Genomic DNA, 21,692 nt, shown 5'->3' with positions numbered 1-21,692 from the left:
TGGACCTATAGTCTTCAAAGGGATCCGAAATATCTGTTCTCAGATTCCACAGAAATAAGGCTAGCAAAGAGATCCACGAAATACAGATGTAACACTGTGAGATGAATTAACAGAACACTAAGCAGTTTCTCAGAAAGCTTCTTTCCAGATTTCATCTGAGGATATTTCCTTTTTCACCATAGCCCTCTATGGGCTTCCAAATATCACTTTGGCAATTCCACAAGAACTGTCTTAGCGAAAGGCTTCTTGAGGGGAAAGCTGTAACTCTGTGAGATGATTTCACAGAACACAAAGAAGTTTCTCAGAAAGCTTCTTTCTCTTTGTTATCGCAGGATATTTCCTTTGGACCTATAGTCTTCAAAGGGATCCGAAATATCTGTTCTCAGATTCCACAGTAATAAGGCTAGAAAAGATATCCACGAAATACAGATGTAACTCTGTGAGATGAATTAACAGAACACTAAGCAGTTTCTCAGAAAGCTTCTTTCCAGATTTCATCTGAGGATATTTCCTTTTTCATCATAGCCCTCTATGGGCTTCCAAATATCACTTTGCCAATTCCACAAGAACTGTCTTAGCGAAAGGCTTCTTGAGGGGAAAGCTGTAACTCTGTGAGATGATTTCACAGAACACAAAGAAGTTTCTCAGAAAGCTTCTTTCTCTTTGTTATCGGAGGATATTTCCTTTGGCCCTATAGTCTGCAAAGGGATCCGAAATATCTGTTCTCAGATCCACAGAAATAAGGCTAGCCAAGAGATACACGAAATACAGATGTAACTCTGTGAGTGGAAGTCACACATCACAGAGCAGTTTCTCAGAAAGCTTCTTTCCAGATTTCTTCTGAGGATATTTCCTCTTTCACCATAGCCCTCTATGGGCTTCCAAATATCACTTTGCCAATTCCACAAGAACTGTCTTAGCGAAAGTCTTCTTGAGGGGAAAGCTGTAACTCTGTGAGATGATTTCACAGAACACAAAGAAGTTTCTCAGAAAGCTTCTTTCTCTTTGTTATCGCAGGATATTTCCTTTGGACCTATAGTCTTCAAAGGGATCCGAAATATCTGTTCTCAGATTCCACAGTAATAAGGCTAGAAAAGATATCCACGAAATACAGATGTAACTCTGTGAGATGAATTAACAGAACACTAAGCAGTTTCTCAGAAAGCTTCTTTCCAGATTTCATCTGAGGATATTTCCTTTTTCATCATAGCCCTCTATGGGCTTCCAAATATCACTTTGCCAATTCCACAAGAACTGTCTTAGCGAAAGGCTTCTTGAGGGGAAAGCTGTAACTCTGTGAGATGATTTCACAGAACACAAAGAAGTTTCTCAGAAAGCTTCTTTCACTTTGTTATCGGAGGATATTTCCTTTGGCCCTATAGTCTGCAAAGGGATCCGAAATATCTGTTCTCAGATCCACAGAAATAAGGCTAGCCAAGAGATACACGAAATACAGATGTAACTCTGTGAGTGGAAGTCACACATCACAGAGCAGTTTCTCAGAAAGCTTCTTTCCAGATTTCTTCTGAGGATATTTCCTCTTTCACCATAGCCCTCTATGGGCTTCCAAATATCACTTTGCCAATTCCACAAGAACTGTCTTAGCGAAAGTCTTCTTGAGGGGAAAGCTGTAACTCTGTGAGATGATTTCACAGAACACAAAGAAGTTTCTCAGAAAGCTTCTTTCTCTTTTTTATAGCAGGATATTTCCTTTGGCCCTATAGTCTTCAAAGGGATCCGAAATATCTGTTCTCAGATTCCACAGAAAAAAGGCTAGCAAAGAGATTCAGGAAATACAGATGTAACTCTGTGAGATGAATTAACAGAACACTAAGCAGTTTCTCAGAAAGCTTCTTTCCAGATTTCATCTGAGGATATTTCCTTTTTCACCATAGCCCTCTATGGGCTTCCAAATATCACTTTGCCAATTCCACAAGAACTGTCTTAGCGAAAGGCTTCTTGAGGGGAAAGCTGTAACTCTGTGAGATGATTTCACAGAACACAAAGAAGTTTCTCAGAAAGCTTCTTTCTCTTTGTTATCGGAGTATATTTCCTTCGGCCCTATAGTCTTCAAAGGGATCCGAAATATCTGTTCTCAGATTCCACAGAAATAAGGCTAGTAAAGACATCCACGAAATACAGATGTAACTCTGTGAGATGAATTAAGAGAACACTAAGCAGTTTCTCACAAAACTTCTTTCCAGATTTCATCTGAGGATATTTGCTTTTTCACCATAGGCCTCTATGGGCTTCCAAATATCACTTTGCCAATTCCACAAGAACTGTCTTAGCGAAAGGCTTCTTGAGGGGAAAGCTGTAACTCTGTGAGATGATTTCACAGAACACAAAGAAGTTTCTCAGAAAGCTTCTTTCTCTTTGTTATCGCAGGATATTTCCTTTGGACCTATAGTCTTCAAAGGGATCCGAAATATCTGTTCTCAGATTCCACAGAAATAAGGCTAGCAAAGAGATCCACGAAATACAGATGTAACACTGTGAGATGAATTAACAGAACACTAAGCAGTTTCTCAGAAAGCTTCTTTCCAGATTTCATCTGAGGATATTTCCTTTTTCACCATAGCCCTCTATGGGCTTCCAAATATCACTTTGGCAATTCCACAAGAACTGTCTTAGCGAAAGGCTTCTTGAGGGGAAAGCTGTAACTCTGTGAGATGATTTCACAGAACACAAAGAAGTTTCTCAGAAAGCTTCTTTCTCTTTGTTATCGCAGGATATTTCCTTTGGACCTATAGTCTTCAAAGGGATCCGAAATATCTGTTCTCAGATTCCACAGTAATAAGGCTAGAAAAGATATCCACGAAATACAGATGTAACTCTGTGAGATGAATTAACAGAACACTAAGCAGTTTCTCAGAAAGCTTCTTTCCAGATTTCATCTGAGGATATTTCCTTTTTCATCATAGCCCTCTATGGGCTTCCAAATATCACTTTGCCAATTCCACAAGAACTGTCTTAGCGAAAGGCTTCTTGAGGGGAAAGCTGTAACTCTGTGAGATGATTTCACAGAACACAAAGAAGTTTCTCAGAAAGCTTCTTTCTCTTTGTTATCGGAGGATATTTCCTTTGGCCCTATAGTCTGCAAAGGGATCCGAAATATCTGTTCTCAGATCCACAGAAATAAGGCTAGCCAAGAGATACACGAAATACAGATGTAACTCTGTGAGTGGAAGTCACACATCACAGAGCAGTTTCTCAGAAAGCTTCTTTCCAGATTTCTTCTGAGGATATTTCCTCTTTCACCATAGCCCTCTATGGGCTTCCAAATATCACTTTGCCAATTCCACAAGAACTGTCTTAGCGAAAGTCTTCTTGAGGGGAAAGCTGTAACTCTGTGAGATGATTTCACAGAACACAAAGAAGTTTCTCAGAAAGCTTCTTTCTCTTTTTTATAGCAGGATATTTCCTTTGGCCCTATAGTCTTCAAAGGGATCCGAAATATCTGTTCTCAGATTCCACAGAAAAAAGGCTAGCAAAGAGATTCAGGAAATACAGATGTAACTCTGTGAGATGAATTAACAGAACACTAAGCAGTTTCTCAGAAAGCTTCTTTCCAGATTTCATCTGAGGATATTTCCTTTTTCACCATAGCCCTCTATGGGCTTCCAAATATCACTTTGCCAATTCCACAAGAACTGTCTTAGCGAAAGGCTTCTTGAGGGGAAAGCTGTAACTCTGTGAGATGATTTCACAGAACACAAAGAAGTTTCTCAGAAAGCTTCTTTCTCTTTGTTATCGGAGTATATTTCCTTCGGCCCTATAGTCTTCAAAGGGATCCGAAATATCTGTTCTCAGATTCCACAGAAATAAGGCTAGCAAAGACATCCACGAAATACAGATGTAACTCTGTGAGATGAATTAAGAGAACACTAAGCAGTTTCTCACAAAACTTCTTTCCAGATTTCATCTGAGGATATTTGCTTTTTCACCATAGGCCTCTATGGGCTTCCAAATATCACTTTGCCAATTCCACAAGAACTGTCTTAGCGAAAGGCTTCTTGAGGGGAAAGCTGTAACTCTGTGAGATGATTTCACAGAACACAAAGAAGTTTCTCAGAAAGCTTCTTTCTCTTTGTTATCGCAGGATATTTCCTTTGGACCTATAGTCTTCAAAGGGATCCGAAATATCTGTTCTCAGATTCCACAGAAATAAGGCTAGCAAAGAGATCCACGAAATACAGATGTAACACTGTGAGATGAATTAACAGAACACTAAGCAGTTTCTCAGAAAGCTTCTTTCCAGATTTCATCTGAGGATATTTCCTTTTTCACCATAGCCCTCTATGGGCTTCCAAATATCACTTTGGCAATTCCACAAGAACTGTCTTAGCGAAAGGCTTCTTGAGGGGAAAGCTGTAACTCTGTGAGATGATTTCACAGAACACAAAGAAGTTTCTCAGAAAGCTTCTTTCTCTTTGTTATCGCAGGATATTTCCTTTGGCCCTATAGTCTTCAAAGGGATCCGAAATATCTGTTCTCAGATTCCACAGTAATAAGGCTAGAAAAGATATCCACGAAATACAGATGTAACTCTGTGAGATGAATTAACAGAACACTAAGCAGTTTCTCAGAAAGCTTCTTTCCAGATTTCATCTGAGGATATTTCCTTTTTCATCATAGCCCTCTATGGGCTTCCAAATATCACTTTGCCAATTCCACAAGAACTGTCTTAGCGAAAGGCTTCTTGAGGGGAAAGCTGTAACTCTGTGAGATGATTTCACAGAACACAAAGAAGTTTCTCAGAAAGCTTCTTTCTCTTTGTTATCGGAGGATATTTCCTTTGGCCCTATAGTCTGCAAAGGGATCCGAAATATCTGTTCTCAGATCCACAGAAATAAGGCTAGCCAAGAGATACACGAAATACAGATGTAACTCTGTGAGTGGAAGTCACACATCACAGAGCAGTTTCTCAGAAAGCTTCTTTCCAGATTTCTTCTGAGGATATTTCCTCTTTCACCATAGCCCTCTATGGGCTTCCAAATATCACTTTGCCAATTCCACAAGAACTGTCTTAGCGAAAGTCTTCTTGAGGGGAAAGCTGTAACTCTGTGAGATGATTTCACAGAACACAAAGAAGTTTCTCAGAAAGCTTCTTTCTCTTTTTTATAGCAGGATATTTCCTTTGGCCCTATAGTCTTCAAAGGGATCCGAAATATCTGTTCTCAGATTCCACAGAAAAAAGGCTAGCAAAGAGATTCAGGAAATACAGATGTAACTCTGTGAGATGAATTAACAGAACACTAAGCAGTTTCTCAGAAAGCTTCTTTCCAGATTTCATCTGAGGATATTTCCTTTTTCACCATAGCCCTCTATGGGCTTCCAAATATCACTTTGCCAATTCCACAAGAACTGTCTTAGCGAAAGGCTTCTTGAGGGGAAAGCTGTAACTCTGTGAGATGATTTCACAGAACACAAAGAAGTTTCTCAGAAAGCTTCTTTCTCTTTGTTATCGGAGTATATTTCCTTCGGCCCTATAGTCTTCAAAGGGATCCGAAATATCTGTTCTCAGATTCCACAGAAATAAGGCTAGCAAAGACATCCACGAAATACAGATGTAACTCTGTGAGATGAATTAAGAGAACACTAAGCAGTTTCTCACAAAACTTCTTTCCAGATTTCATCTGAGGATATTTGCTTTTTCACCATAGGCCTCTATGGGCTTCCAAATATCACTTTGCCAATTCCACAAGAACTGTCTTAGCGAAAGGCTTCTTGAGGGGAAAGCTGTAACTCTGTGAGATGATTTCACAGAACACAAAGAAGTTTCTCAGAAAGCTTCTTTCTCTTTGTTATCGCAGGATATTTCCTTTGGACCTATAGTCTTCAAAGGGATCCGAAATATCTGTTCTCAGATTCCACAGAAATAAGGCTAGCAAAGAGATCCACGAAATACAGATGTAACACTGTGAGATGAATTAACAGAACACTAAGCAGTTTCTCAGAAAGCTTCTTTCCAGATTTCATCTGAGGATATTTCCTTTTTCACCATAGCCCTCTATGGGCTTCCAAATATCACTTTGGCAATTCCACAAGAACTGTCTTAGCGAAAGGCTTCTTGAGGGGAAAGCTGTAACTCTGTGAGATGATTTCACAGAACACAAAGAAGTTTCTCAGAAAGCTTCTTTCTCTTTGTTATCGCAGGATATTTCCTTTGGACCTATAGTCTTCAAAGGGATCCGAAATATCTGTTCTCAGATTCCACAGTAATAAGGCTAGAAAAGATATCCACGAAATACAGATGTAACTCTGTGAGATGAATTAACAGAACACTAAGCAGTTTCTCAGAAAGCTTCTTTCCAGATTTCATCTGAGGATATTTCCTTTTTCATCATAGCCCTCTATGGGCTTCCAAATATCACTTTGCCAATTCCACAAGAACTGTCTTAGCGAAAGGCTTCTTGAGGGGAAAGCTGTAACTCTGTGAGATGATTTCACAGAACACAAAGAAGTTTCTCAGAAAGCTTCTTTCTCTTTGTTATCGGAGGATATTTCCTTTGGCCCTATAGTCTGCAAAGGGATCCGAAATATCTGTTCTCAGATCCACAGAAATAAGGCTAGCCAAGAGATCCACGAAATACAGATGTAACTCTGTGAGTGGAAGTCACACATCACAGAGCAGTTTCTCAGAAAGCTTCTTTCCAGATTTCTTCTGAGGATATTTCCTCTTTCACCATAGCCCTCTATGGGCTTCCAAATATCACTTTGCCAATTCCACAAGAACTGTCTTAGCGAAAGTCTTCTTGAGGGGAAAGCTGTAACTCTGTGAGATGATTTCACAGAACACAAAGAAGTTTCTCAGAAAGCTTCTTTCTCTTTTTTATAGCAGGATATTTCCTTTGGCCCTATAGTCTTCAAAGGGATCCGAAATATCTGTTCTCAGATTCCACAGAAAAAAGGCTAGCAAAGAGATTCAGGAAATACAGATGTAACTCTGTGAGATGAATTAACAGAACACTAAGCAGTTTCTCAGAAAGCTTCTTTCCAGATTTCATCTGAGGATATTTCCTTTTTCACCATAGCCCTCTATGGGCTTCCAAATATCACTTTGCCAATTCCACAAGAACTGTCTTAGCGAAAGGCTTCTTGAGGGGAAAGCTGTAACTCTGTGAGATGATTTCACAGAACACAAAGAAGTTTCTCAGAAAGCTTCTTTCTCTTTGTTATCGGAGTATATTTCCTTCGGCCCTATAGTCTTCAAAGGGATCCGAAATATCTGTTCTCAGATTCCACAGAAATAAGGCTAGCAAAGACATCCACGAAATACAGATGTAACTCTGTGAGATGAATTAAGAGAACACTAAGCAGTTTCTCACAAAACTTCTTTCCAGATTTCATCTGAGGATATTTGCTTTTTCACCATAGGCCTCTATGGGCTTCCAAATATCACTTTGCCAATTCCACAAGAACTGTCTTAGCGAAAGGCTTCTTGAGGGGAAAGCTGTAACTCTGTGAGATGATTTCACAGAACACAAAGAAGTTTCTCAGAAAGCTTCTTTCTCTTTGTTATCGCAGGATATTTCCTTTGGACCTATAGTCTTCAAAGGGATACGAAATATCTGTTCTCAGATTCCACAGAAATAAGGCTAGCAAAGAGATCCACGAAATACAGATGTAACACTGTGAGATGAATTAACAGAACACTAAGCAGTTTCTCAGAAAGCTTCTTTCCAGATTTCATCTGAGGATATTTCCTTTTTCACCATAGCCCTCTATGGGCTTCCAAATATCACTTTGGCAATTCCACAAGAACTGTCTTAGCGAAAGGCTTCTTGAGGGGAAAGCTGTAACTCTGTGAGATGATTTCACAGAACACAAAGAAGTTTCTCAGAAAGCTTCTTTCTCTTTGTTATCGGAGGATATTTCCTTTGACCCTATAGTCTTCAAAGGGATCCGAAATATCTGTTCTCAGATTCCACAGAAATAAGGCTAGCAAACAGATCCACGAAATACAGATGTAACTCTGTGAGTTGAATTAAGAGAACACTAAGCAGTTTCTCAGAAAGCTTCTTTCCAGATTTCATCTGAGAATATTTCCTTTTTCACCATAGCCCTCTATGGGCTTCCAAATATCACTTTGCCAATTCCACAAGAACTGTCTTAGCGAAAGGCTTCTTGAGGGGAAAGCTGTAACTCTGTGAGATGATTTCACAAAATACAAAGAAGTTTCTCAGAAAGCTTCTTTCTCTCTGTTATCGGAGGATATTTCCCTTGGCCCTATAGTCTTCAAAGGGATCAGAAATATTTGTTCTCAGATTCCACAGAAATAAGGCTGGAAAAGATTTCCACGAAATACAGATGTAACACTGTGAGATGAATTAACAGAACACTAAGCAGTTTCTCAGAAAGCTTCTTTCCAGATTTCATCTGAGGATATTTCCTTTTTCACCATAGCCCTCTATGGGCTTCCAAATATCACTTTGCCAATTCCACAAGAACTGTCTTAGCGAAAGGCTTCTTGAGGGGAAAGCTGTAACTCTGTGAGATGATTTCACAGAACACAAAGTAGTTTCTCAGACAGCTTCTTTCTCTTTGTTATCAGAGGATAGTTCCTTTGGCCCTATAGTCTTCAAAGGGATCCGAAATATCTGTTCTCAGATTCCACAGAAATAAGGCTAGCAAAGAGATCCGTGAAATACACATGTAATTCTGTGAGATGATTTAACAGAACCCTAAGCAGTTTCTCAGAAAGCTTCTTTCCAGATTTCATCTGAGGATATTTCCTTTTTTACCATAGGCCTCTATGGGCCTCCAAATATCACTTTGCAAATTCCACAAGAACTGTCTTAGCGAAAGGCTTCTTGAGGGGAAAGCTGTAACTCTGTGAGATGATTTCACAGAACACAAAGAAGTTTCTCAGAAAGCTTCTTTCTCTTTGTTATCGGAGGATATTTCCTTTGGTCCTATAGTCTGCAAAGGGATCCGAAATATCTGTTCTCAGATCCACAGAAATAAGGCTAGCCAAGAGATACACGAAATACAGATGTAACTCTGAGAGTGGAAGTCACACATCACAGAGCAGTTTCTCAGAAAGCTTCCTTCCAGATTTCATCTGAGGATATTTCCTTTTTCACCATAGCCCTCTATGGGCTTCCAAATATCACTTTGCCAATTCCACAAGAACTGTCTTTGCGAAAGGCTTCTTGAGGGGAAAGCTGTAACTCTGTTAGATGATTTCACAGAACACAAAGAAGTTTCTCAGAAAGCTTCTTTCTCTTTGTTATAGCAGGATATTTCCTTTGGCCCTATAGTCTTCAAAGGGATCCGAAATATCTGTTCTCAGATTCCACAGAAATAAGGCTAGCAAAGAGATCCACGAAATACACATGTAACTCTGTGAGATGAATTAACAGAACACTAAGCAGTTTCTCAGAAACCTTCTTTCCAGGTTTCATCTGAGGATATTTCCTTTTTCACCATAGCCCTCTATGGGCTTCCAAATATCACTTTGCCAATTCCACAAGAACTGTCTTAGCGAAAGGCTTCTTGAGGGGAAAGCTGTAACTCTGTGAGATGATTTCACAGAACACAAAGAAGTTTCTCAGAAAGCTTCTTACTGTTTGTTTTCGGAGGATATTTCCTTTGGCCCTATAGTCTTCAAAGGGATCCGAAATATCTGTTCTCAGATTACACAGAAATAAGGCCAGCAAGTGGTCCACGAAATACAGATGTAACTCTGTGAGATGAATTCACAGAACATTAAGCATTTTCTCACAAAGCTACTTCCCAGATTTCATCTGAGGATATTTCCTTTTTCACCATAGCCCTCTAGGGGCTTCCAAATATCACTTTGCCAATTCCACAAGAACTGTCTTAGCGAAAGGTTTCTTGAGGGGAAAGCTGCAACTCTGTGAGAGATTTCACAGAACACAAAGAAGTTTCTCAGAAAGGTTCTTTCTCTTTGTTATCGGAGGATATTTCCTTTGGCCCTATAGTCTGCAAAGGGATCCGAAATATCTGTTCTCAGATCCACAGAAATAAGGCTAGAAAAGAGATCCACGAAATACAGATGTAACTCTGTGAGTGGAAGTCACACATCACAGAGCAGTTTCTCAGAAAGCTTCTTTCCAGATTTCATCTGAGGATATTTCCTCTTTCACCATAGCCCTCTATGGGCTTCCAAATATCACTTTGCCAATTCCACAAGAACTGTCTTAGCGAAAGGCTTCTTGAGGGGAAAGCTGTAACTCTGTGAGATGATTTCACAGAACTCAAAGAAGTTTCTCAGAAACCTTCTTTCTCTTTGTTATAGCAGGATATTTCCTTTGGCCCTATAGTCTTCAAAAGGATCCGAAATCTCTGTTCTCAGATTCCACAGAAATAAGGCTAGCAAAGAGATTCAGGAAATACAGATGTAACTCTGTGAGATGAATTAACAGAACACTAAGCAGTTTCTCAGAAAGCTTCTTTCCAGATTTCATCTGAGGATATTTCCTTTTTCACCATAGCCCTGTATGGGCTTCCAAATATCACTTTGCCAATTCCACAAGAACTGTCTTAGCAAAAGGTTTCTTGAGGGGAAAGCTGTAACTCTGTGAGATGATTTCACAGAACACAAAGAAGTTTCTCAGAAAGCTTCTTTCTCTTTGTTATCGGAGGATGTTTCCTTTGGCCCTATAGTCTTCAAAGGGATCCGAAATATCTGTTCTCAGATTCCACAGAAATAAGGCTAGCAAAGAGATCCACGAAACACAGATGTAACTCTGTGAGTGGAAGTCAGACATCACAGAGCACTTTCTCAGAAAGCTTCTTTCCAGATTTCATCTGAGGATATTTCCTTTTTCACCATAGCCCTCTAAGGGCTTCCAAATATCATTTTGTCAGTTCCACAAGAACTGTCTTAGCGAAAGGCTTCTTGAGGGGAAAGCTGTAACTCTGTGAGATGATTTCACAGAACACAAAGAAGTTTCTCAGAAAGCTTCTTACTGTTTGTTTTCGGAGGATATTTCCTTTGGCCCTATAGTCTTCAAAGGGATCCGAAATATCTGTTCTCAGATTCCACAGAAATAAGGCCAGCAAGTGATCCACGAAATACAGATGTAACTCTGTGAGATGAATTCACAGAACATTAAGCATTTTCTCACAAAGCTACTTCCCAGATTTCATCTGAGGATATTTCCTTTTTCACCATAGCCCTCTAGGGGCTTCCAAATATCACTTTGCCAATTCCTCAAGAACTGTCCTAGCGAAAGGTTTCTTGAGGGGAAAGCTGTAACTCTGTGAGAGATTTCACAGAACACAAAGAAGTTTCTCAGAAATCTTCTTTCTCTTTGTTATCGTAGGATATTTCCCTTGGCCCTATAGTCTTCAAAGGGATCCGAAATATCTGTTCTCAGATTCCACAGAAATAAGGCTAGCAAAGAGATCGACGAAATACAGAGGTAACTCTGTGAGATGAATTAACAGAACACTAAGCAGTTTCTCAGAAAGCTTCTTTCCAGATTTCATCTGAGGATATTTCCTTTTCCACCATAGCCCTCTATGGGCTTCCAAATATCACTTTGCCAATTCCACAAGAACTGTCTTAGCGAAAGGCTTCTTGAGGGGAAAGATGTAAATCTGTGAGATGATTTCACAGAACACAAAGAAGTTTCTCAGATAGCTTCTTTCTCTTTGTTATCGGAGGATATTTCCTTTGTCCCTGTAGTCTTCAAAGGGATCCGAAATATCTGTTCTCAGATTCCACAGAGATAAGGCTAGCAAAGAGATCCACGACATACAGATGTAACTCTGTGAGTGGAAGTCACACATCACAGAGCAGTTTCTCAGAAAGCTTCTTTCCAGATTTCATCTGAGGATATTTCCTTTTTCACCATAGCCCTCTATGGGCTTCCAAATATCACTTTGCCAATTACAGAAGAACTGTCCTAGCGAAAGGCTTCTTGAGGGGAAAGCCTTAACTCTGTGAGATGATTTCACACAACACAAAGAAGTTTCTCAGAAAGCTTCTTTCTCTTTGTTATCGGAGGATATTTCCTTTGGCCCTATAGTCTTCAAAGGGATCCGAAATATCTGTTCTCAGATTCCACAGAAATAATGCGAGCAAAGAGATCCACGAAATACAGATGTAACTCTGTGAGTGGAAGTCACACATCACAGAGCAGTTTCTCAGAAAGCTTCTTTCCAGATTTCATCTGAGGATATTTCCTTTTTCACCATAGCCCTCTATGGGCTTCGAAATATCACTTTGCCAATTCCACAAGAACTGTCTTAGCGAAAGGCTTCTTGAGGGGAAAGCTGTAACTCTGTGAGATGATTTCACAGAACACAAAGAAGTTTCTCAGAAAGCTTCTTTCTCTTTGTTATCGGAGGATAGTTCCTTTGGCCCTATAGTCTTCAAAGGGATCCGAAATATCTCTTCTCAGATTCCACAGAAATAAGGCAGGCAAAGAGATCCGTGAAATACACATGTAATTCTGTGAGATGAATTAAGAGAACACTAAGCAGTTTCTCAGAAAGCTTCTTTCCAGATTTCATCTCAGGATATTTCCTTTTTTACCGTAGGCCTCTATGGGCTTCCAAATATCACTTCGCCAATTCCACAAGAACTGTCTTAGTGAAAGGCTTCTTGAGGGGAAAGCTGTAACTCTGTGAGATGATTTCACAGAACACATAGAAGTTTCTCAGAAAGCTTCTTTCTCTTTGTTATCGGAGGATATATCCTTTGGCCCTATAGTCTGCAAAGGGATCCGAAATATCTGTTCTCAGATACACAGAAATAAGGCTAGCAAAGGGATACACGAAATACAGATGTAACTCTGTGAGTGGAAGTCACACATCACAGAGCAGTTTCTCAGAAAGCTTCTTTCCAGATTTCATCTGAGGATATTTCCTCTTTCACCATAGCCCTCTAAGGGCTTCCAAATATCACTTTGCCAATTCCACAAGAACTGTCTTTGCGAAAGGCTTCTTGAGGGGAAAGCTGTAACTCTGTGAGATGATTTCACAGAACACAAAGAAGTTTCTCAGAAAGCTTCTTTCTCTTTGTTATCGGAGGATATTTCCTTTGGCCCTATAGTCTGCAAAGGGATCCGAAATATCTGTTCTCAGATCCACAGAAATAAGGCTAGCAAAGGGATACACGAAATAGAGATGTAACTCTGTGAGTGGAAGTCACACATCACAGAGCAGTTTCTCAGAAAGCTTCTTTCCAGATTTCATCTGAGGATATTTCCTCTTTCACCATAGCCCTTTATGGGCTTCCAAATATCACTTTGCCAATTCCACAAGAACTGTCTTAGCGAAAGGCTTCTTGAGGGGAAAGCTGTAACTCTGTGAGATGATTTCACAGAACACAAAGAAGTTTCTCAGAAAGCTTCTTTCTCTTTCTTATCGGAGGATATTTCCTTTGGCCCTATAGTCTTCGAAGGGATCCGAAATATCTGTTCTCAGATTCCACAGAAATAAGGCTAGCAAAGAGATCCACGAAATACAGATGTAACTCTGTGAGTTGAATTAAGAGAACACTAAGCAGTTTCTCAGAAAGCTTCTTTCCAGATTTCATGTGAGGATATTTCCTTTTTCACCATAGCCCTCTAGGGGCTTCAAAATATCACTTTGCCAATTCCACAAGAACTGTCTTAGCGAAAGGCTTCTTGAGGGGAAAGCTGTAACTCTGTGAGATGATTTCATAGAACACAAAGAAGTTTCTCAGAAAGCTTCTTTCTCTTTGTTATCGGAAGATATTTCCTTTGGCCCTATAGTCTTCAAAGGGATCCGAAATATCTGTTCTCAGATTCCACAGAAATAAGGCTAGCAAAGACATCCACGAAATACAGATGCAACTCTGTGAGATGAATTAAGAGAACACTAAGCAGTTTCTCAGAAAGCTTCTTTCCAGATTTCATCTGAGGATATTTGCTTTTTCACCATAGGCCTCTATGGGCTTCCAAATATCACTTTGCCAATTCCACAAGAACTGTCTTAGCGAAAGGCTTCTTGAGGGGAAAGCTGTAACTCTGTGAGATGATTTCACAGAACACAAAGAAGCTTCTCAGACAGCTTCTTTCTCTTTGTTATCGGAGGATATTTCCTTTGGCCCTATAGTCTTCAAAGGGATCCGAAATATCTGTTCTCAGATTCCACAGAAATAAGGCTAGCAAAGAGATCCACGAAATACAGATGTAACTCTGTGAGATGAATCAACAGAACACTAAGCAGTTTATCAGAAATCTTCTTTCCAGATTTCATCTGAGGATATTTCCTTTATCACCATAGCCCTCTATGGGCTTCCAAATATCACTTTGCCAATTCCACAAGAACTGTCTTAGCGAAAGGCTTCTTGAGGGGAAAGCTGTAACTCTTTGAGATGATTTCACAGAACACAAAGAAGTTTCTCAGAAAGCTTCTTTCTCTTTGTTATCGGAGGATATTTCCTTTGGCCCTATAGTCTGCAAAGGGATCCGAAATATCTGTTCTCAGATTCCACAGAAATAAGGCTAGCAAAGAGATCCACGAAATACAGATGTAACTCTGTGAGTGGAAGTCACACATCACAGAGCAGTTTCTCAGAAAGCTTCTTTCCAGATTTCATCTGAGGATATTTCCTCTTTCACCATAGCCCTCTATGGGCTTCCAAATATCACTTTGCCAATTCCACAAGAACTGTCTTAGCGAAAGGCTTCTTGAGGGGAAAGCTGTAACTCTGTGAGATGATTTCACAGAACTCAAAGAAGTTTCTCAGAAAGCTTCTTTCTCTTTGTTATAGCAGGATATTTCCTTTGGCCCTATAGTCTTCAAAAGGATACGAAATATCTGTTCTCAGATTCCACAGAAATAAGGCTAGCAAAGAGATTCAGGAAATACAGATGTAACTCTGTGAGATGAATTAACAGAACACTAAGCAGTTTCTCAGAAAGCTTCTTTCCAGATTTCATCTGAGGATATATTTCCTTTTTCACCATAGCCCTCTATGGGCTTCCAAATATCACTTTGCCAATTCCACAAGAACTGTCTTAGCGCAAGGCTTCTTGAGGGGAAAGCTGTAACTCTGTGAGATGATTTCACAGAACACAAAGAAGTTTCTCAGACAGCTTCTTTCTCTTTGTTATCGGAGGATATTTCCTTTGGCCCTATAGTCTTCAAAGGGATCCGAAATATCTGTTCTCAGATTCCACAGAAATAAGGCTAGAAAAGATATCCACGAAATACAGATGTAACTCTGTGAGATGAATTAACAGAACACTAAGCAGTTTCTCAGAAAGCTTCTTTCCAGATTTCATCTGAGGATATTTCCTTTTTCACCATACCCCTCTATGGGCTTCCAAATATCACTTTGCCAATTCCACAAGAACTGTCTTAGCGAAAGGCTTCTTGAGGGGAAAGCTGTAACTCTGTGAGATGATTTCACAGAACACAAAGAAGTTTCTCAGAAAGCTTCTTTCTCTTTGTTATCGGAGGATATTTCCTTTGGCCCTATAGTCTTCAAAGGGATCCGAAATATCTGTTCTCAGATTCCACAGAAATAAGGCTAGCAAAGATATCCACGAAATACAGATGTAACTCTGTGAGTGGAAGTCACACATCACAGAGCAGTTCTCAGAAAGCTTCTTTCCAGATTTCATCTGAGATTATTTCCTTTTTCACCATAGCCCTCTATGGGCTTCCAAATATCACTTTGCCAATTCCACAAGAACTGTCTTAGCGAAAGGCTTCTTGAGGGGAAAGCTGTAATTCTGTGAGATGATTTCACAGAACACAAAGAAGTTTCTCAGACAGCTTCTTTCTCTTTGTTATCGGAGGATATTTCCTTTGGCCCTATAGTCTTCAAATGGATCCGAAATCTCTGTTCTCAGATTCCACAGAAATAAGGCTAGCAAAGAGATTCAGGAAATACAGATGTAACTCTGTGAGATGAATTAACAGAACACTAAGCAGTTTCTCAGAAAGCTTCTTTCCAGGTTTCATCTGAGGATATTTCCTTTTTCACCATAGCCCTCTATGGGCTTCCAAATATCACTTTGCCAATTCCACAAGAACTGTCTTAGCGAAAGGCTTCTTGAGGGGAAAGCTGTAACTCTGTGAGATGATTTCACAGAACACAAAGAAGTTTCTCAGAAAGCTTCTTTCTCTTTGTTATCGGAGGATATTTCCTTTGGACCTATAGTCTTCAAAGGGATCCGAAATATCTGTTCTCAGATTGCACAGTAATAAGGCTAGAAAAGATATCCACGAAATACAGATGTAACTCTGTGAGATGAATTAACAGAACACTAAGCAGTTTCTCAGAAAGCTTCTTTCCAGATTTCATCTGAGGATATTTCCTTTTTCATCATAGACCTCTATGGGCTTCCAAATATCACTTTGCCAATTCCACAAGAACTGTCTTAGCGAAAGGCTTCTTGAGGGGAAAGCTGTAACTCTGTGAGATGATTTCACAGAACACAAAGAAGTTTCTCAGAAAGCTTCTTTATCTTTGTTATCGGAGGATATTTCCTTTGGCCCTATAGTCTGCAAAGGGATCCGAAATATCTGTTCTCAGATCCACAGAAATAAGGCTAGCCAAGAGATACACGAAATACAGATGTAACTCTGTGAGTGGAAGTCACACATCACAGAGCATTTTCTCAGAAAGCTTCTTTCCAGATTTCATCTGGGGATATTTCCTCTTTCACCATAGCCCTCTATGGGCTTCCAAATATCACTTTGCCAATTCCACAAGAACTGTCTTAGCGAAAGTCTTCTTGAGGGGAAAGCTGTAACTCTGTGAGATGATTTCACAGAACACAAAGAAGTTTCTCAGAAAGCTTCTTTCTCTTTTTTATAGCAGGATATTTCCTTTGGCCCTATAGTCTTCAAAGGGATCCGAAATATCTGTTCTCAGATTCCACAGAAAAAAGGCTAGCAAAGAGATTCAGGAAATACAGATGTAACTCTGTGAGATGAATTAACAGAACACTAAGCAGTTTCTCAGAAAGCTTCTTTCCAGATTTCATCTGAGGATATTTCCTTTTTCACCATAGCCCTCTATGGGCTTCCAAATATCACTTTGCCAATTCCACAAGAACTGTCTTAGCGAAAGGCTTCTTGAGGGGAAAGCTGTAACTCTGTGAGATGATTTCACAGAACACAAAGAAGTTTCTCAGAAAGCTTCTTTCTCTTTTTTATCGGAGTATATTTCCTTTGGCCCTATAGTCTTCGAAGGGATCCGAAATATCTGTTCTCAGATTCCACAGAAATAAGGCTAGAAAAGATATCCACGAAATACAGATGTAACTCTGTGAGATGAATTAACAGAACACTAAGCAGTTTCTCAGAAAGCTTCTTTCCAGATTTCATCTGAGGATATTTCCTTTTTCACCATACCCCTCTATGGGCTTCCAAATATCACTTTGCCAATTCCACAAGAACTGTCTTAGCGAAAGGCTTCTTGAGGGGAAAGCTGTAACTCTGTGAGATGATTTCACAGAACACAAAGAAGTTTCTCAGAAAGCTTCTTTCTCTTTGTTATCGGAGGATATTTCCTTTGGCCCTATAGTCTTCAAAGGGATCCGAAATATCTGTTCTCAGATTCCACAGAAATAAGGCTAGCAAAGATATCCACGAAATACAGATGTAACTCTGTGAGTGGAAGTCACACATCACAGAGCAGTTCTCAGAAAGCTTCTTTCCAGATTTCATCTGAGATTATTTCCTTTTTCACCATAGCCCTCTATGGGCTTCCAAATATCACTTTGCCAATTCCACAAGAACTGTCTTAGCGAAAGGCTTCTTGAGGGGAAAGCTGTAATTCTGTGAGATGATTTCACAGAACACAAAGAAGTTTCTCAGACAGCTTCTTTCTCTTTGTTATCGGAGGATATTTCCTTTGGCCCTATAGTCTTCAAATGGATCCGAAATCTCTGTTCTCAGATTCCACAGAAATAAGGCTAGCAAAGAGATTCAGGAAATACAGATGTAACTCTGTGAGATGAATTAACAGAACACTAAGCAGTTTCTCAGAAAGCTTCTTTCCAGGTTTCATCTGAGGATATTTCCTTTTTCACCATAGCCCTCTATGGGCTTCCAAATATCACTTTGCCAATTCCACAAGAACTGTCTTAGCGAAAGGCTTCTTGAGGGGAAAGCTGTAACTCTGTGAGATGATTTCACAGAACACAAAGAAGTTTCTCAGAAAGCTTCTTTCTCTTTGTTATCGGAGGATATTTCCTTTGGACCTATAGTCTTCAAAGGGATCCGAAATATCTGTTCTCAGATTCCACAGTAATAAGGCTAGAAAAGATATCCACGAAATACAGATGTAACTCTGTGAGATGAATTAACAGAACACTAAGCAGTTTCACAGAAAGCTTCTTTCCAGATTTCATCTGAGGATATTTCCTTTTTCATCATAGCCCTCTATGGGCTTCCAAATATCACTTTGCCAATTCCACAAGAACTGTCTTAGCGAAAGGCTTCTTGAGGGGAAAGCTGTAACTCTGTGAGATGATTTCACAGAACACAAAGAAGTTTCTCAGAAAGCTTCTTTCTCTTTGTTATCGGAGGTTATTTCCTTTGGCCCTATAGTCTGCAAAGGGATACGAAATATCTGTTCTCAGATCCACAGAAATAAGGCTAGCCAAGAGATACACGAAATACAGATGTAACTCTGTGAGTGGAAGTCACACATCACAGAGCAGTTTCTCAGAAAGCTTCTTTCCAGATTTCATCTGAGGATATTTCCTCTTTCACCATAGCCCTCTATGGGCTTCCAAATATCACTTTGCCAATTCCACAAGAACTGTCTTAGCGAAAGTCTTCTTGAGGGGAAAGCTGTAACTCTGTGAGATGATTTCACAGAACACAAAGAAGTTTCTCAGAAAGCTTCTTTCTCTTTTTTATAGCAGGATATTTCCTTTGGCCCTATAGTCTTCAAAGGGATCCGAAATATTTGTTCTCAGATTCCACAGAAATAAGGCTGGAAAAGATATCCACGAAATACAGATGTAACTCTGTGAGATGAATTAACAGAACACTAAGCAGTTTCTCAGAAAGCTTCTTTCCAGATTTCATCTGAGGATATTTCCTTTTTCACCATAGCCCTCTATGGGCTTCCAAATATCACTTTGCCAATTCCACAAGAACTGTCTTAGCGAAAGGCTTCTTGAGGGGAAAGCTGTAACTCTGTGAGATGATTTCACAGAACACAAAGTAGTTTCTCAGACAGCTTCTTTCTCTTTGTTATCAGAGGATAGTTCCTTTGGCCCTATAGTCTTCAAAGGGATCCGAAATATCTGTTCTCAGATTCCACAGAAATAAGGCTAGCAAAGAGATCCGTGAAATACACATGTAATTCTGTGAGATGATTTAACAGAACCCTAAGCAGTTTCTCAGAAAGCTTCTTTCCAGATTTCATCTGAGGATATTTCCTTTTTTACCATAGGCCTCTATGGGCCTCCAAATATCACTTTGCAAATTCCACAAGAACTGTCTTAGCGAAAGGCTTCTTGAGGGGAAAGCTGTAACTCTGTGAGATGATTTCACAGAACACAAAGAAGTTTCTCAGAAAGCTTCTTTCTCTTTGTTATCGGAGGATATTTCCTTTGGTCCTATAGTCTGCAAAGGGATCCGAAATATCTGTTCTCAGATCCACAGAAATAAGGCTAGCCAAGAGATACACGAAATACAGATGTAACTCTGAGAGTGGAAGTCACACATCACAGAGCAGTTTCTCAGAAAGCTTCCTTCCAGATTTCATCTGAGGATATTTCCTCTTTCACCATAGCCCTCTATTGGCTTCCAAATATCACTTTGCCAATTCCACAAGAACTGTCTTAGCGAAAGGCTTCTTGAGGGGAAAGCTGTAACTCTGTGAGATGATTTCACAGAACACAAAGAAGTTTCTCAGAAAGCTTCTTTCTCTTTGTTATAGCAGGATATTTCCTTTGGCCCTATAGTCTTCAAAGGGATCCGAAATATCTGTTCTCAGATTCCACAGAAATAAGGCTAGCAAAGAGATCCACGAAATACAGATGTAACTCTGTGAGATGAATTAACAGAACACTAAGCAGTTTCTCAGAAACCTTCTTTCCAGGTTTCATCTGAGGATATTTCCTTTTTCACCATAGCCCTCTATGGGCTTCCAAATATCACTTTGCCAATTCCACAAGAACTGTCTTAGCGAAAGGCTTCTTGAGGGGAAAGCTGTAACTCTGTGAGATGATTTCACAGAACACAAAGAAGTTTCTCAGAAAGCTTCTTTCTCTTTGTTATCGGAGTATATTTCCTTTGGCCCTATAGTCTTCGAAGGGATCCGAAATATCTGTTCTCAGATTCCACAGAAATAAGGCTAGCAAAGATATCCAGGAAATACAGATGTAACTCTGTGAGATGAATTAACAGAACACTTAGCAGTTTCTCAGAAAGCTTCTTTCCAGATTTGATGTGAGGATATTTCCTTTTTCACCATAGCCCTCTAGGGGCTTCCAAATATCACTTTGCCAATTCCACAAGAACTGTCTTAGCGAAAGGCTTCTTGAGGGGAAAGCTGTAACTCTGTGAGATGATTTCACAGAACACAAAGAAGTTTCTCAGAAAGCTTCTTTCTCTTTGTTATCGGAGGATATTTCCTTTGGCACTATAGTCTTCAAAGGGATACGAAATATCTGTTCTCAGATTCCACAGAAATAAGGCTAGCAAAGACATCCACGAAATACAGATGTAACTCTGTGAGATGAATTAAGAGAACACTAAGCAGTTTCTCACAAAACTTCTTTCCAGATTTCATCTGAGGATATTTGCTTTTTCGCCATAGGCCTCTATGGGCTTCCAAATATCACTTTGCCAATTCCACAAGAACTGTCTTAGCGAAAGGCTTCTTGAGGGGAAAGCTGTAACTCTGTGAGATGATTTCACAGAACACAAAGAAGTTTCTCAGAAAGCTTCTTTCTCTTTGCTATCGGAGGATATTTCCTTTGGCCCTATAGTCTTCAAAGGGATCCGAAATATCTGTTCTCAGATTCCACAGAAATAAGGCTAGCAAAGAGATCCACGATATACAGATGTAACTCTGTGAGTGGAAGTCACACATCACAGAGCAGTTTCTCAGAAAGCTTCTTTCCAGATTTCATTTGAGGATATTTCCTTTTTCACCATAGCCCTCTATGGGCTTCCAAATATCACTTTGCCAATTCCTCAAGAACTGTCTTAGCGAAAGGCTTCTTGAGGGGAAAGCTGTAACTCTGTGAGATGATTTCAGAGAAAACAAAGAAGTTTCTCAGAAAGCTTCTTTCTCTTTGTTATCGGAGGATAGTTCCTTTGGCCCTATACACTTCAATGGGATCCGAAATATCTGTTCTCAGATTCCACAGAAATAAGTCTAGCAAAGAGATTCAGGAAATACAGATGTACCTCTGTGAGATGAATTAACAGAACACTAAGCAGTTTCTCAGAAAGCTTCTTTCCAGATTTCATCTGAGGATATTTCCTTTTTCACCATAGCCCTCTATGGGCTTCCAAATATCACTTTGCCAATTCCACAAGAACTGTCTTAGCGAAAGGCTTCTTGAGGGGAAAGCTGTAACTCTGTGAGATGATTTCACAGAATACAAAGAAGTTTCTCAGAGAGCTTCTTTCTCTTTTTTATCGGAGGATATTTCCTTTGGCCCTATAGTCTTCAAAGGGATCCGAAATATCTGTTCTCAGATTCCACAGAAATAAGGCTAGCAAAGAGATCCACGAAATACAGATGTAACTCTGTG

Source organism: Macaca nemestrina, chromosome 1 (genome assembly GCF_043159975.1).
Source record: "Macaca nemestrina isolate mMacNem1 chromosome 1, mMacNem.hap1, whole genome shotgun sequence".
Classification (NCBI taxonomy): Eukaryota; Metazoa; Chordata; class Mammalia; order Primates; family Cercopithecidae; genus Macaca; species Macaca nemestrina.
This window is presented reverse-complemented; position numbering follows the sequence as displayed.